The following is a 17,708-nucleotide window of genomic DNA, read 5'->3' on the forward strand; positions in this document are numbered from 1 at the left end:
TCTAACCCCAGTGGGCCAGGGACCTCAGACAGCACTCACAGAGCCCAGAACATCCCCTTTCTGATCCCTATTATTTCTATGAAGACTTGTTCAATATCTTCCTGAGACCTTCTAGGCCGCAGGATCATGAGAGCTGGGCCCCCACCTGCCCTGTTTCCCCTGTCCCTGCCAGTGTCCCCAGTACCACAGTGGCAAGTTTAATGATAGGATATTAAATATGTGCAGAGCACTGATCATGTGCCAGGCACTGTGGCCACAGCAGAGAATGAATGAGTGCGTGATGGATGGAAGAATAAATGAATGGTAAGAAATGAAAGCTCATGCTTAAAGGCACTCGTGCTGGCCCTATGCCAAGCCCTTTACCCCAATCATCTCATTGGAGTCTCCCATCCACCCCACAAGGCAGGCAGGGGCTGTTATTAGCCCCATTCTACAGCTGACGAAGCTGAGGCCCAGAGAAGTTAGGTAAGTCTCCAAGGCCACACAGCCACAGTGGTGGAGACGGGATTCCGTCCCAGGCAGTCTTGTTCCCAAGTCCAAGGGCTCAGTCACTCAGTGAGACTGAAGCCAATATGAAAGGGGTCATGAGAGTTATTTGTAGACATGCTTCCCCACCCCCACTGGACTGCAGGTCCCTGGGAGGCAAGTCCGGCTCACCTCTGCAAGGGGCAGTCTGGAAAGTGGGGTGGTTTGGGCCCATTTTACAGCTGTGTGGACTTGTGGAATCAGACCTAGCTTTGAACCCTTCCTCTTTTCCGCCCTACACACAGGAAGGGACCGGTGACCAGCTGCATGACCTGGGTCAGGCCATCTCACCTCTCTGAGTCTTTGCTACCCTAGGCAATGGGAATAATAAAACCTGCCCTACGAGTTAATTAATGCCCGCGTGTTGCCCACGCAACCCCAAGCAGCTCGGGGCAGGGCGCACTCAGGGTCAGCTTCTGGGACTGTTGCAGGGGCCGCAGGTCTCTGCTGGGGAAAGGCTCACCTCCTGGGCCCAGCTGGCTTCTGGCCGGGATCCAGCCTGGCCTCAGGCTTAATATCCTTGGCGGCCAGGCTGGAATAAGCTGCCTTTCAAGAGGGGAACTTTATTTATCCACCGATGCCAGTCGTGCTCCTGCTATTAGAAATTTCATCGGCTCCTCTGATTTAGGGCTTGCCATGAGCTGCCAATCGCAGCCGCCTCCCGGCTCGGCCCCGCGGCTCGACAAGCCTCGTTCCGGCTCACAGCGGCAGAAATGAACATTATTTAATTTCCCGCCAGCGGGCAGTGAAAGCCGGGGCTCCCCCTCCTGCTGGACATATTTATTTAATCCTTTTTGAAAACAATGTCTGGGGAGGGATCTGACAGGCAGCGTTGGAGACTCTAATCCCTGAGGCCTGGGCAGGTGGGGCGTGGGGACCACTGAGAGAGGGTCTACTTGGGAGGATTCTAGGGGTTCTCCAAACTGGGAGCCCAGAGCAATCTGCTTACCCCCAACCCCTGAGAGTCTTTGAGAGGGGTCAGCAGGAACCCCTGTGATAAGCACCCCAGGGTCAGTTTATCTGGGAGGAGATCCCAAGAAGCACCCACAGGGGAAACCATACATGGGCTTGCTAGAGGATGTTGGTAGAGAAAAGTACCTGAAAAGGGCTGAAGCAATCAACAAGTGCTCCCTGGAAGAGGTGACTTTTGTTTTTCTCTTATAAACAGTCAAAACAAGAAAGAGAGTTTGTTCCTTGAGGTTTGGGGAAGCTTAAAATTAATAATATTTGATGACCCGTTAGTGCCAGCAGCATAGCACGTAGAAACTTTTATGCACAAAATACGAAGCAGACAGAACATTTCCCTGAGCCACTACTTGAGCACGGGGCAATTTCAGAGCCTTTGTCTACGGGACGTGGTGGTGGCAGCGGCCCTGGGAGTGTTAATCGTCTGTGAGTTCTAATAGGTGTAATATTCTCGTGTGTTACATGCGCATTAATTAAGTAACACTGCATTTAGCTCCAAATCATGCAGAAGGCGTGTGTGGTATTTGCAGAGGCATAAATATCCGCTCAGTTAGCAAGTGGCTGGCACACTGTCCTTGCTGCCCATTGCGGTCTGAGAAGGAATTGTGGGAGAAATTGGGAGCAACTGACCCAGTGTGTGTAGGGGGTGGTCAGGAAAGCCTGCCCCACCCCCCAGGACAAGGGGAAAAAGGAATTGAACCTGAGATACTTATATAGTATAGCTAGTGGGCTGGGAAGTCAGACAGAGCAGCTTGAATCCTAATACTCTCACTGACTTGCTGTGTGACCTTGGGCAAGTGATGTAGCCTCTCTGAGCCTCTGTTTTTGTACCTGAAAAAGTGATCATGGTAGGACCCACCTTATGGAGAGGTTGTAAGAAACTGAAGAGATGCCACATGCGAAGAGCTCAGCACAAAGTGCTTCATGATGTGTGTGGATGCTGGTGGTCATGATGGTGGAGGTGACTCTAGCCTCCTTCATGATTAGATCTGAGATTCTCTAAACTAGGGTCTGACCCCAGGTGAATTCTCTGTGTTCAGGATGCTCCAGGCAGAGCTGAGATCGTAGGAGGCAAGAACTGCACCCTGTTCTGTGCGTACTGAGTTCTCCCCACGTAGGAGGAAAGCAAGCAGCGCTAACCAGGAAAGGTATCTTGGGGTTGAAGGGGATAGATTTGTTCCAGGATGGGAAACAGATAAGTCACCTAGTCCTTCTGTCTCCTAACAGGGCATTGTTTTGGCTTGGTCCTTCTGCTCTGATCTGCAGTCTGCAAAATGAGATGATAACCTCAGGCCACCCATAGATATAGGAGGATATTGCCACTGAAAATGAGACAGGACATATACAGGGCAAGGGGACAACCCAAGGGTCCTCCCTGTCCCCACAGAGCCCTGCTGAGCGAGTCTGGTCAGCGAGGCCAGAGCTCATTTCTCCCCGCCACATCTCCACCTACATTTCAAGACATCATCAGACCTCTTGCCTTCCTCGCCTTCTGCAGATGGGGAAACTGAGGCCCCAGAAAGGGAAGAGACTTGCTCTAGGACATTTGCCATTTGGTGACAGCCAAGAGCTTGGAACCCCTGACTCCTGCCCTGGACCCTTCACTTTACCACCCACCCTTGGGTGACCAGAGCTATTGGGTTTTTTTCTGTTTTATACACTTGCATCGCTGTGTTTCCGCTTTTCCTTTTAAGGGCTTCAGATTCAGGAAAACCAACTCAACATGCATAATTTGGTAATTATTTCTTGTGTTCATCCTCACGGCCGCGCCTGCATACAGATATTGGAATTTGCATAAAACAATCTCGCTACCAGTGCCACAGCTTCTTGGGAGGAAGACACCCAGGTGGGGAAGGAGAGGTTCAGGTTGGGCCCACCTGTCCCCGTTCTGTCCTTGGCCACCCAGGAAAATAAAACAAGCACAAGGGGAGGGAGGGGGCCCAGCCCTTAGCACCCACACCCAGGGAGACAGAGAAAGGTGGGACCCAGAGAAAGGTGGGCCTCCGTGGCAGGAAAAAAGACCCCGTGGCAGCCTGGAACCCTCCCAATTAGTATGCAGCGAGCATCTCACTGAGAAAGGATTAATGGAGTCTGATGCTTAATATCCTGGAGAACAATTAATTTGCCCACAGTTTTGTCATGGTTGAAAGTCAAATGCTGGAACAGATCGATGCTTGCGCAGCGAGCTGGAGCCCAGAAACCTTGGGCAGGAGCAGAATTTTAATTTTCCCATCCTGCCCCCCCCTGCCCATTCCCAGCACACCCACTTTCTAATAGTTCTAAAAGCCACTTTATCCATGTACAGCGCTTGTTGTCTTCACGACAGAAGTCCATTGGGAGCCTTCGAAGGCAAAGTCCTCCCCGCCTTCCATTATGGGATTAAAGCCAGCGGCCCTTCTTGGGGTCTGACCTAATTTTATCCCAGTTGTCCTCCCTAGTCACCCAACTGCCCCTCCTCCCCTGTAGGGCCCCTGATGTCTTGACATTGTCACCAGGACACTTGTTCTGAAAAGATGCCAGGGGAGGTGGGCTTTGGTGGGGTGTGGTCAGGGTTTGCTTATTTATTTGCCAGGCTTTCGCCCTTTGTTTATCTGAGACTGTGGCTTGGCAAGGAGACGGCAGGCACTGTGGTGGGCTTGGGAATGCAGGAAGCCGACGGGCTTGAAAGGAATGTGGGCTTGGTTTAAAAATCACTTCCAGCCGGGCAGGGTGCATGAGGTGATTTTGGCAATTTTATCTTGGCCAGCAGTTTGAAGGGGAGGGTTGGGGACTTCATGGGGGTACAGAGCGCCAGACAGGAGGTGGCTGAGAGGCCATCGAATCTGACCCTCTCGCCTTCTAGGTGGAGAGACTGATGCTCAGAGAGACCAACGCGGTTGTCCAAGTTCACATGGCAGACAGAGGACCAGACCTTGTGTCTCTTGAGGCCAGCTGAGAATTTATTGCATCCCCCAGACTGCCATAGAAACCCCAAACCTGAGTCCTCCAAGTGTGGGTCCGGGCCAGCAGCATCAGCCCACCTGGACGGAATTGGAAATGCAGACTCTCGGGCCAGCTTCCGGGCCTGAGACTTGTGCAGTCCTTTGGGGCCCCGTGCTCAGAAGGGCCCCATGCTCTGCTGCCCGTGTCTTGAAAACCTTTTGACTAATTTTTGAACAAGGAGCCCGCATGGTCAGTTTGCACTGAGCCCTGCAAATCAGGGAGCCAGGGAACGTGAACTTTAACTCTACATCCAATAGATGCCACCAACTCCCTCTCCCCTGGGAGGAGAGAGCCAGGGGCCAGGCTGGGTCATGGCTGCCCTTGCCCTGCAGTCTTTAGGGTGGCGAGGGGTTCTGTGACTTTGGGAAATTTAAAGTTCAGCTCAGTAAAAGCTTATTTAGAGGCTTCAGGGAAGGCTTTAGAGATGAAAAGCATGGCCCCCAGCTCCCACAGTGCCCTCACTTCTGCTGAACCCCTCATGCTGAATGAGCCCTGGGCCCCACACAGAGGTCCAGGATCCCTAGGGACCCCTGGAAATCAACTTCATCTCACTCACTCATGACAGCAGCCCCCCACCAACCAGGCAAATTTCACTAACCCCATTTTTCGTGGGGGTGGGGAGGGGAACGCAGGCCTAGACAGGTGAAGGGACAGGCTCAGGGTCTGACCGGGGAGCTCTGTGATGCCCGTTGTTAAGCCTGTGGGGACAGGTGAGGCACCGACATATGATGAGGAGCGTCCGCCTGTTAGCAAGGGTCTGTGGGGAGTGGAAGGGGCCATCCCTCACCCTCCTCTCCTCCCCCTGGGCCAAGACAACCAGGAGGGGTGTGGAGGTGTGTCACTCAGGTGCCTCTTCCCAAAGGCCTCTGCATCGGGGAGCCTGCTCACAGGACCAGGACATGGCTGGCGTCACTCCTCCCTTTTGCCCCAGTGACTGGTCAGTCCTGAGGTGCGGGAGGGAGAATAAAAGGGGGCAGAGGAGGACGAAGTGGCGGCGGGGGGGGGGGGGGCGGTCAGAGAAGGGAGAAGGGACAAGAAGGAAGGGGAGGAAGAAGAGGGGCAGATGGAAGGGGATTGTGTTTTAGAAACTGTGCACTGCTATCTGCCCTATTTCTACATCCTCACGGAATCTCCGAGTTATTCTAGCCCCACTGCACAGAGGAACTGAGGCCACCTGGCTGCAAACAGGCACAGCTGGGTCTTGGTCTTGAACCTGGCTGGTTTTCCTATGACGCAGCATTTCCACTTACTCCGTGCGGCCCATGGGCCAGAGGAGCTGCTGAGATTTCGCATGACCCCTGCGGCAGGTGCTGCATAGAAACCCATTTTACAGGTGCAGGCACTGTGCGAGGCACAGCAAGACCCCTGGTCCGCAGGCAGGGAAAGGCCGGACAAGGCCTGAGGAAGGAGCAGATTCGTCTGCCCGGGCGCTGGGCCAGGCAGGCCCCATAGGGCCAGACAAGCTGTGGGAAGCAGATTACCCAGCTGGTCTGACCCGTCCTTACAAATGAGGCAAATGAGGCCAGAGACGGTGGGTGACCGACCCTGGTCACACAGCCAGTCAGCTGGGACCTCCTAACGGGCCTAGGAAGTCAACTCCAGAGTGACCCCCGTAGGCGTGGGTGTCAGGGCATTGGAGAGTGGACATCAGCGGGATGCCCCCAGCCCAGGAGGGTGAATCCAGAAGGCTCCTGCTTACCTTCATCCCCTGAACAAGTGCTTCCCCGGCCCACGCCCGACCTCAGGCTGAACCTGTCACCAGAAGTGGCTCTCCTGGCCCTACAAGGTCAGCCAAGGAGGCCTGAAGCTTCCAGGGCCACAGCTGGGGCCTGCTCCATGGACACCAAACATCTGGTTGCTGGTTTCCGGAACCACAGACGGGCGGCGGGGAGAGCGGGCCCTCCAGAACGCCTTGGTCTGCGCTCCTCCAGGAGGCCCCAGGCCTACATCTTCCCGCGTATGCAGGGAAGGACATTGAAATGGGGGCAGGAAAAGCACGAGCAGCCTGGGGGTTCGGGCACGGTGGGGCTGACCCTGTCCTCGCTAGAGGGGCAGCCTTGGTGGGGGAAGGAAACCTTGGCAGCCTCAGTTTCCGTCCTCTGCAATGCGGGGGCAGTACGACTCTAGGCCCAAGTTTAGCTAATGCCAGGGGTGCTGGGCACAGGGTAAAAGCTCAGTGAGTGGAAACGTCCACTATTCTGACTTTTCAGTAAAAATACTCACCCCACGGCACAGGCCCCAAGCTCCACTTTTAACACAGAGAGTTCAAAGTTAAGGAGATCAAACCACTAGGAATGAATAAAATACAAGGGCCCGGGCTCCGCAGGGCCTGGGTTCAAATTCCAGGCCCGCCTTTTGCGTTCTCGAGTACTCAGACAAATTCCTTAAGGGCTGTCTGCTTTCATAGCTAGGAAATGGGAACGGCACCAACCTCACAAGGTTGCCTGGTGATCAGACAAGGTGCTGACGGTCATGGTCATTATTAGAATTTTCCTCATCACTCCTGTTTGTTCAGGACAGTTCCCTCAGTTGACTGCAGGACTATAAAGGTGCATCTGATCTGGTTCTTGTCCTCAGTGGGGCCCTTCCTACTGAGACTGGACTCAGTTTCTTCCACTGAAAAACAGGGAGATTTTAGTCAAAGTCAGGATGCCCAGCCCCTGCGTGCCCCATCTGGAAACAGCAGGGGAGCCCGAGGTGGCCGCCTGGCAAGGATCACATTCCCGGTGGAAGGTCAGAGACAAGTCTGGGCATGGCAAGGGGGGCAGGAGGCACCATCCGTCTCCGGGCCTGTCCCACGTGCCAGCACGGTTATTAGCACCGTGAAGACCCCACGATGGCGCTCTTCTGTCTCGGAGCCACATCACTTCCCAGCCGTCTCCCACTGTAGCCCTCCCAGATCCCAGGAAGGGAAGACTTAGGAACAAGGCAGGCGCTGTTGTTTACGGCCCTGGGCACGGAGTGTCCCCATCAAGATTGTCTAGGAAAAACATGGGAGCCTGCGGTGTCAGTTTGGATCCTGCCTTTGCCTCCTTGCAGCTAGTGGCCTCCTTTCTCTGAGCCTCAGTTTCCTCACCTGGGAAAGGAGGACTGCCATAGGTCTTGCTGGCCACACAGTGAGTGCTCAGGGATCCGAAGGTCTCTCCTGCCCCAGGGTGGCTGGTCCCAGCTGTGGCATTTGGATGCTGTCTCCACATCTGCACCGAGGCCCCACTCCCCACCAGCTGCTCCAGCTGGGGGTTGAGCTGTCAGGCATATTGAGGCAGCATCCCATCCCTGAAAGCCCCAGGGTTCCTCTGCTGGGCAACTTCGACTCAAAGAGTCTCCTCTGGTCTGGATGACATTTTCTTAGAAATACCTGAAACTCTTCCTGTGTGGTCCCCCTTCCTTCTGCCTTCCCTGCACAGGTGGGAGGCGGACATTGCCTCCTGGCAGCCCTCTCTGCTCCTCCCTCGCCCTCTCCTCTTTCTAAGCCATCTCCATATTGGCTTCTCAAAGGATGTGATAGAATAATGGCATCCCAGAGATGTTCGTGCCCCAACTCCCAGAATCCGAGAATATGTGACCTTACCTGGCCAAAGGGACCCTGCAAATGTGACTAGATTAAGGATCTTAGGAGGGGGAGAGTACCTTGGATGCCATCCCAGTCACTCTCATATATTCTGCCCTTCGCCCCCCTTTCTTAGTCTGCTCACCCACATTCATCTCCTCCTCAAACATTTGCAGTGTACGTACCACCTGCCGGACCAGGAAGAAATGAGACATGAACCCAGCCTGCCAAAAATTAGGCAGGCAGTTACAACCGAGAGGGAATAAAGGAGACATTTAGGGATAGCTTCCGTGAGAAGGAACACCAGGCTGAGGCTTCAGGGATGAGTGGGAATGATCCTGAGGATCGGGGTGGGGTTGGTGGCGGGTGTTCCGGGCAAGGGAAGAGCATCTGTGAAGGCTCCATGGGAACAGGAAGTGTGGTCCTCTTCTGAGCTCACAGTGCTCTACCTGAGTTATAATTGTTGGTCTCATGGACATTCCCATAGGCTGGGGGTTCCTTTAATGCATTGGCCTTATCTCAGCCATGTTGGCATGGCTGGTGTATGGAACAAATACTGGTCCGTGTTAGACGGTCGGTGGGAGGGGTGCATGGTGAGTGGGCAGGTGAGTGGACTCATGGATGAGTGGTGGACCCTTAGATGGATGGATGGATAAATGGATGCTGGGTGGGATGAGTGCATGGACAGGTAAAGGAGAGAAAAATGGGTGAGTGGATGGATGGATAGATGGCAGTCAGAAGGATGGGCAGACGGAGAGATAGTTGGATGGGCAGATGGCTAAATGTTGGGTGGAGGAAAAAAATAGGTGACTGGGTGAATAGTTCAAAAGGACGTGAAAGAACCAGCTAAAGGAATGAATGAAAACCCCAGGATGTGCTGGTGAGTGAGAATGCCTTCATTTTTTCTCCAAATCCACCCAAACAATGTCTCAGGAGCCCCACCGATAACCATGGGATGTCCTGCAGACAGCTGTGGTGTAAGTGAGGCTGGGTTCCTGCTGTACTTTGCATGGTCCCCTCTCCCACCCCGTCCCTAGCAGAGCAGGAAGCCCTGTCATGTTCCCTGTGCCTGAGGACCAGGGCCACGCATGCAGGGGTTGCAGCCACTTAAAAATCAGTGGCCTAGGAGAGGGAACCATCAAGAGGGAATTCTTCCAGGCACTTCAGAGGCACAGCGAGTGTTATATAGAACCTGGAGGAGGGAGCCCTCTTGGGAAACAGGCTGCAAACACCAGGAGCCTGGGTTCTGGGCTGCAAACCACCAGCCCAAATAGGTTTCATCAGAGTCTGGTCAGTGATGGCCTGGGGCAACTGCTTACCCAACCAATGACTCATCCATTCACTCAGCTGCCTCTCTGTCTACCTGATTGTCCATCTGTCTATTCGTCCATCCAGCCAGCCATCCCGCCATTCACCCATCCATCCATCTGATGTATATTTTGTACCAGACTCATGCCAGGTACTGTGCCAAGTACTGAGTGCCATAAAAACCCCATTTGGAACCCCAACATGCCAAGTGCTTAGGAGCGCAAAGCCCAACTTGCCAATTATACCAAATGGGCAAAGGAGGCCCAGAAAGAGAAAAGAAGCGGGCTCTCTGGTTCTCCCATCCTCACCCTCAGCATCCCTCTGTCCTCCAGCCTAGCAGGGGGCCATCCCAGCTAGCTTGGTGGACTGGGCCACTAACTTGGCTGCTTGCCTTTCATGGTTAGCGCAGTCACAGTCTTTCAACCCAGTTCACACCAAGGTGTGAAGGACTGAGTACTCCTAATCCCTGGGGTGTTTTCCATTAAAAGCAAAAGCTGCTGAATTCCTGGCCTCTCTGTGGCAGAGCCCTCTCGAATTTCAGACTGAGAAACCTAATGAAGGGAGAATCGGAGACAAGAGCTCTGTGGGGGTGGCATGATGGAGGGGGCGGTGGCTCTGGGAAGTCCCCTTTGGTGACAGCCTGGCTTGGGAGAGAAAGCGCACTGCAGTCAGGAGGCTACTGCTCTGTGCTGGGCACAGATGACTCCAGCTCACACCCCTGTGCACAGCACTCAAGTTTGCTCAGAATGGGGGCAAAGGGGTAAAAAACTGGCACAACTGTATCAGCATAATTAATAAAATATCCTTAAAAGGAAGAATGGCTGGGAAGACACCCACAACCCATCCCGCCATGAAGGGACTGTCTCAAAGCCAAGGCCAGCAGCTGCCCTCTTTCTTTTGCCACAAATCAGTAATGTACTTGATGCCCCCTTCTTGTACCTGGTCTGGGTCTGGCAGGACAGGCCTCTGAGACCAAAAGGCAGGCAAAGAGGAGGAGGAAGGAAGGAACGAAGCACTCTGAGTGCCCACTATGCATACGGCTTTGTGCTAGTCGCTGCCACAGACACAGCTTTTTTTGTTTCTTGTGACACCTTTGGGGAGTGTTGACGATGACACTGTGAGGAGACTGGAGTCTGGATCATGAAGCCACTTGATCCATGTAACAGTGGCTCAGTGGTGACCAGACCAGGCCCAGAACACGCTCATCCTCTCGCACCCCCAGGTAAGCTCAGCTGCTTTCCCTGCATCATCTCCCCAAGCCCATGTGCACCCACTCCCCACAGAGGTCATGGTGGTGACACTGGTGCCTGCCAATGGCTCCCTCCCTGTTGAAGCCCACAGAGCCCACAGGGTCTGGGTCCTGCCCCCATCTGCCCCGTGCCCTGCTTCTTTCCCCTCACTCTCCTTGCTCCTGCCATGCGGTGTCAGTCCTCAAATGCGACACACTCCTTCCTGCCTCTGGGTCTTTGTACATGCTAGTCCACCTTCCTAGAATGCTCTTTCCTCCCTATCCCACCCGATTGCTTATTTAACTGCTTCTCAATGGTCAGATTTCAAATCACATGTCACTTCCTCCAGGAAGCCTGCCCTGACCACCCAGATGCCCAGGCTCCCCCATTGCACACATGTAGGAGCTGGCAATGGTGCTCCATACCACACCTTCTGGACCCACTGATTTCAGCACGTTAGGAGTGAATACCATCTTGCCTGTGGACAACATCCCAACAGTGGGTATCTGTTTCCCTGCCTCAGGGTTTCCTAGAAGCTGAGGCTCATTCTATAAGCTTTCTCAGAAAGTCCCCAGCAGTGTTGCATCCCAGCTGCCCACAGTGGGGACCAGATCAACAGCACGCCTTTATTGTCAATTCCTTCCTTCTCTGTCTCCCTTCCTCTGATCCTTCACTCCTGCTTCTTACAATCACAACTAAATACATTCCCTGCTCCTACTTCTGTGTCTTGGGTCCTGCTTTGGCAGGACTCAAAATTTTATAAGCCAGCTTTTTCTCCCTGACCATACTTGCTGGTCACTTGAAGGAAGAGCCTGGACACATTTGGGTCATTACCGCACCCCAGTGCCTAGAACTGGGCTAACAAGCATTGTTGGAAAGAAGGGAGGGAGAGAGTGGGAGGAGAAGGGAAGGGGACAAAGGGATGGGGGGAAGTTTGCAGATCTTGAACCCAGGCATGTCTTGCTTCACATGTGAGACATGCCACATCCTCCCTAGATACAGCCTGTGTAGACAGAAGAAGCTCTCATTCTTGTCAGGTCGCCGTTCAGCATAATTTTAGTTCCCACTCCCCCCCAATACAACCCTCCTACACATACAGATGCTATGAACTATTTACTCAGAAGGTCCTGCCTGAGTATGTTTTTAAAAGCCCAGGATAGAAAACTCCACCAGCCATTTTCCCCCTCTTTCGACCCCATGAGCAGGTGCACAATGCAATGCCCCTGATTTTCGAGATCTGATTAAACTGTCAGACATGGCCCAACTGCAATAACTCCTCCGCCTTGGTGAGGCCCAAATTATTATAGACCTGTGCACACCCAGAAACGCTGTAGATAAGGGTCTGTCAGCGTTTCCATTACTCGGCCTTGTTTGGGGTTTGTTTATTTAAATTGAATGGAATAGATGCTCCAGAGAGTGATGGATGGGCTGGCAGCATGGGTGGTGGCTGGGTGAAGAAAATGTCGTCTTCATGCTGCCACTTGTTGACGTCATGCTTGTCTCGGGCTCAGTGGAATGTGCCCTGGTAACTTACTGAAGATGGAGCAGGCAGTCAGAAGCGGGTGATGGTTGGCCTGATGGAGCGGGCAGAGCAGCTGCAGAGAGCTGGGGTAAGAGGGAGTCATGGGAATGATGATGGGAATGTGGGGTGGGGGAAGATTTCACATTGAAGCTGGGAGTGATTTTGAAGGGGAGTCAGGATGAGTGGCCAAAAGGCAGTAAGGAAAGGAACCAACGGGCTTTGAAAACATGCATAAAATAACTCCCTGCCAGGTATTTGGGGTGTGACATGTATAAACTTGAACTGGAACACACCAGTGGCTTGCCATTGCTCTAGACTCAAAGCCAGACTCTTGACTATGGCCTTTGAGACACCATATAATCCAGCCTCACCTCTGCCAGGTCCGCATCTCACTTACTCTGCTCCAGCCGTATGGCCACTCAAGTCCTTGAATCTGCCAGGCTTTCATACCACAGGGCCTTTGCACAGGCCAAATCCTCTGCCTAGAATGCCCTCCTTAGTTGGTTCAGTGGAAATAACTCCTCTGAAGGCCATCCCTGATGATTCAGTTCAAGGCTCCATCCCCACCGCCCACCCCACCATTAGTCACTCTTGTAAGCATCTGTCCTTTACCAACAGAGCATTTATCACCCTTGGTAATTATGTACTTGAGTGTGTGCTTATTTGTTTACTGTCTGGAGCGGACATATGTTGTTATGTCTTCCCATCCTCCCTTCTTTGAAGAAATCTCAGTCTCTGGTTGCACATGGTTCCAGTGTGGCTGCCAGTCAGACTCAGCCCTCCCCTGTCACATGCAGACTGACCCCCGGAATGGAGGTTTGACCCAGGCCTGGGCAATCACAGTATCCTACCCCAACAGGAGGGACTGGTCCAAGGAGTGTACATGGGACCCAAGCAAGGACAGCCCATGTCCACAGGGCAGAGGTTGTATCATGGTTTTAAACATGTCGCCAAATTCTTTAATACTGCTTACTCCCAATGGAAGGTGGAATCTAATTCCTCTCCCCGAGGATGTGGGTGGCCTTTTGTGACTGCCACAGTGAACAGATTATGGCAGGAGACTCTGCATGACTTCTAAAGCTTGGTTACAAATGGGGACACAGCTGGCACCTGGCTCTCTCTCCTCTCAGGACACTTATCTTCGAAACCCAGACACCATGTTGTGAGGAAGCCCAAGCCACATGAAGAGGCCACTTGTTTGGGGTTCCAGCCTCAGCTGAGGTCCCAGCCACAACCCAGGGTGATCTGTCATCCATGTCAGCAAAGGAGTCCCCGGCCTTTGTGTTACCGCAGGTGATGCCAAGTGACGCACAGACAAGCTGTCCCACTGAGCCTTGCTGAATTGCAGATTTGGGAACAAAAGACATGACGTTGTTTTAAGACATTCAGTTTAGGGGTTGTTTGTTACACAGCAACAGAAGAGGGGTGTGGGGTGCTAAGCTGACAGGATGTAACCTGGGGACTTGGGGCAGTCATGCTGCAGGCTGATGTCACGCAGAGACAAGTGATGATGGGGACAGGTGGACAGAGGCTGTGGCTGAGCCTGAGCCCCACAGCTCTTCCTGCAGTTTTATGGGGCCATCTGGGGTCCTTCCTGGTGACTGGTATTAACAAGTTCCCTCTGCACTTATTGGGGTGAGCTTCTTCTGTCTCTGGTACCACAGCTTCTAGACTAATCTGTGATCGTTCCCTAGACACGCGCTCTGTGTAGTAGGGCCCATTTCTGTTTTGGCCCCTGCTGTGCCCGCACCACCTGCAAATTGCCGCCTGGTTTGGTGCTCAGGATGGATTCTAGGAGAGGAACCCCTTAATGCTCTCATCACCCTCGTGCTGTGTACAAGTTAGTGGTGAGGCTCCGGGAGGCGAGGGGCTCCTGCAGGTGCCTGCACAATAAATCCGGGTGATGCACCTGAACCCGGGTGATACTTTAAAGCTCAGGATCCAAGAGTTGGGTGAAGACAGGAAAGGCATCCATGGGGGAACTGCCAGAGGTCCCACATGGGGCCTTATGTGATACACCTTCCTGCCTAGGTCTCGCTGGCATCTGCTCTCAGGGACTCACGGACCTTCCCACTTACCTTTGCCATTCCCAGCTTCACACTAGACTAGGCAGCCCATGCGACGCTTGTTCCATCCCACCCCCACCCCCACCCCCCATCCCCAGCACCGGTCATAGGACTCAGGGTTGGTCCAGGAAGGGTTTGTTGACTACCAGGTGAAAGGCTCAGTTCCTGAGCTCCTCCCGGGCACGGAGCCCACACCTTCCCCGCAGAGTTCTCGGGTGTCGTTGCTCCCACTGTACAGGGATTCAGAGGAGCTGAACTCACACCCCGAAGGTCACTGCACTTTGCTGCTTACCAAACTAGCCCACAGCAGGGTGGCTTCCAACAACAACAATAAGGGTCTCGCCGTCCCTGTCAACAGCAGTCCGGGTTTTGCTGGGTCTCCTGTTCAGGGCCCCTCACAGGTTACACTCAAGGTCTTGGCCAGGGGCTGCGGTCTCTTGTCAAGGCTCAGCTGAGTCCGATGGAGCTCTCAAGCTCATCCACGTGGCTGTGGGCAGAATTCAGTTCCTCACAGGTTGTCGGGATGGGGGTCTTGTGTCCTCACTGGCTTTTGGCCAGAGGTCACCGCCCCTCCCATGGGCATCTCCCACATGGCAGCTTGCTTCGTCATCGCGTGCAAGCTGAGAACGAGAGAAGGGAAGAGCCAGCAAGCAGGGAGCCATCATCTTTCAGAGCTGCATCTCGGAAGTGACTTCTCGGCACCTTTGCAACATTCTCTTCTGTTCCTTAGACCTGAGTCACTAGGCACAGCCCACAGCCAAGGGGAGGGGACTCCAGGGTGTGAGTGCCAGAAGGGAGACCCTTAAGAGCCAAGTCAGAAACTGCGTGGCACAGTCACCTGGATGTAAGGATTTGGACTCAATGCCACAGTCTCTCTGAAGAAAGAGTCTGTGGACAGACCGCAGGGGGTAAGGAGGTACCCCAGGCAGCGAGGAGGAGGAGGAGGAGCTACTTTCTATTTCCTGAGAGCTCTCTTCACTGCACAGAAACAGTGAAAAGGAAAGAATAGGGTAGAGCTCTGGCGCGGGGCTTGGTTGGGGAGTGTCCTTCTGCGCACCAAAATGTTGCAGGTTCGATCCTCATTTAGGGTGCGTACAGGAGGCAATCGATCCATGTTTCTCTCTCACATAAATGTTTCTCTCTCTCTCTCTTCCTCTCTCTGAGGGTTTTAAATGGGGTAGAGGGTGGAGGAAACAGTAAACTACCAACTTCTCCAAGTGTCCCCGAAAACCGAGCACACTGGCAGCATTTTGGAGCTGCCTGGGCTGGCAGGGGGGCTGCAGCTTTAGTTCTGGGGAGCTCTAAATACCAGTCAGCTGATCTGAGACACATTTCCTCATTTCTTCCAGTGTCTGCAAGCTGTTCAGAGCCAAGAACGCTTCGGTTGGAGAAAGGACGATGTAGACTTGCCAATGGCTGGCTGCTCCCACCTCTCTGGGTCCAGCCCTCCCTGGCCTTTGGGATAGCTAACTGAATGCTTGGTCTCAGCTTAGGGGATGAATGGGAGCAGATTATGGAGGCAAAAGGCATGAAAAGTAGTGGTCATTTTAGGATAGAGCAATCCATCCATCTGTTTGTTCTTAAGGCCTCGGGGGCAGAAGCAGAGTGAACGTCAACATTGACCTATAGACTTGCCACATTCCCTTCTTTGGCATTTATAATCACAACTAAGGCCTATTCTCCTCTCTAGACTTCTGTTTCTTCTTGTATGAAATATTGACTCATGCTGTACCATCAACCTAGAGGGTCCTTTGCAGGCTTAGAAAACTCCTACTCAACCCTCAAGACCCCAACTAAAATGTCCTTTCCCTTCTTACCTGCCATACGATGTAGTAGTTCTCATGTCTTGTGATTTCCCCATAGTGATAACAAAAGCTAATATTTATTGAATATCTGCTATATGCCAGGTGGTATACTAAGGACATTGTGTAACTTAAATAATTTAATTCTCACTTTGACCCATGAGACCGATATTATTGTGACGTCCATTTTACAGATGATAAAATGAGACTCAAAGAGCTGAAAAGACTTGCCCAGGGCCACCCAGCTAGTAAGTGGCCCAGACAGGAACTGAGCCTTGCTCTGGCGTTGGCGAGCCTATTGCTGGGTTGGTTCTCAGTTGGTTCTTGAGAACAGGTGTGCTCTGTGCACCCTGAATTCGTGGAGAGTGAGGCCCGTCTGATTTAACTCTGAGCTTCACAGTCTCCGCGGAGTCTCGCCTCCTGCCCCTGGGACCGGCCCTCAGTCTCAGGGACTCTGGGCCCATTTGTCACACTTGACCCTACATCAGGCAGAGTCCGGGAGCAGGGTCACCCTGCCATGTGGGCAGTTCTGACACTCTAAACCGCTCCTCAGACCCATGAGGGCCCAAGGTAGGACCAGGGCGCCAAGGAGAGGGTCCACACAGGGGCCAGCCCTTCAGCGTGGAGGAGGCAAGGCCAGTGGCGGAGAGAGTTTCTTCTAAGTGAACAGTGAGGTTGGGGCAGAGAGCCAGGGGCAGGGGAGGAGGAGGGGAGAAGCACCGCAGGAGATACATGTGGGGACAGACATAGGGTGTGCAGAGGGACAGAAATATTGACGAAGAAAGAGACACAGAGGAAGAGGGAAATGTCAAGGGAGAGACAGAGACAGGGGCAAAGAGAGAGGGAGAGGAAGATGAGACATGGGGGAGGATGTGAGAGATGGAACAGTGTGGGGAGGACAGACGGAGAAGGACACACACCACATGGGACAAAGAACAGAAACGAAGAGAGGGACAGCAGCAGGGAGAGAGAGACAGAGGCATGAAGAAATGGAGAGGAGGGAGACCAAGAGATTCAGAGAGAAAAAAACCGGGGACAGGGGCCCCGAAGCAGAGAGGGACCAGTGACGCAGAGGTGGGTGGGGATCTGCAGGGGGACAGATGCCCTACGAGTGGCAGAGGGACCGGGACCCGGCTGGCGGACACCCCCACCCCCCAATTCCTGCTGCCTCCTCCACAGACACAGGCTTTGTTGGCCAAACCTCCCTGGGCTGATTCTGGGCTGCGATCTCTTCCGTGCGGCAACTGTTGCCATGTGGAAAGACACCCCATCTAAATAATTCCACATTTTCCCTCCTCGCCCCGGTCCCCTCTTGGCAAGCTGGGGCTGATGTGAGCTGAGCTGCTCTTTGATGGAGGAGAGGGTGCAGGACTCCTATCACCTCCAAGTCTGAAAAAATAAACTGTTTCTCTGCCTTTTTCTTTGCTTTGCTTTTTTTCTTATTTCTTCTTTTTTTTTTTTTTTCCCTATCACGGCCTACCCCATCACACATCCCAGGCAATTTTTTTTTTAAAGGAAAACAAGTCTTTCGAGACAGAGGTGACCCCTGCAGTGATAAGCGAGGAGGTTCACCTGAGAGGGTGTTATCAGCTCTCCATGGCTGCCCGGGCCTCAGATTTCTCATTTCGATGAGGAGGCTGGGGAAATTGGATACAACCCGACGCTCCTCCTCTGATGAGCTTCCTCGAGCGGGGCCTGCAAGGGCAACAGCCTGGCCTGGCCCTCAGCGGTCAGGGATGCCGGGGAAGTGGCATGGGC

The sequence above is a fragment of the Furipterus horrens genome, unplaced genomic scaffold, assembly GCF_987537825.1.
Source record: "Furipterus horrens unplaced genomic scaffold, mFurHor1.1.pri manual_scaffold_11, whole genome shotgun sequence".
Classification (NCBI taxonomy): Eukaryota; Metazoa; Chordata; class Mammalia; order Chiroptera; family Furipteridae; genus Furipterus; species Furipterus horrens.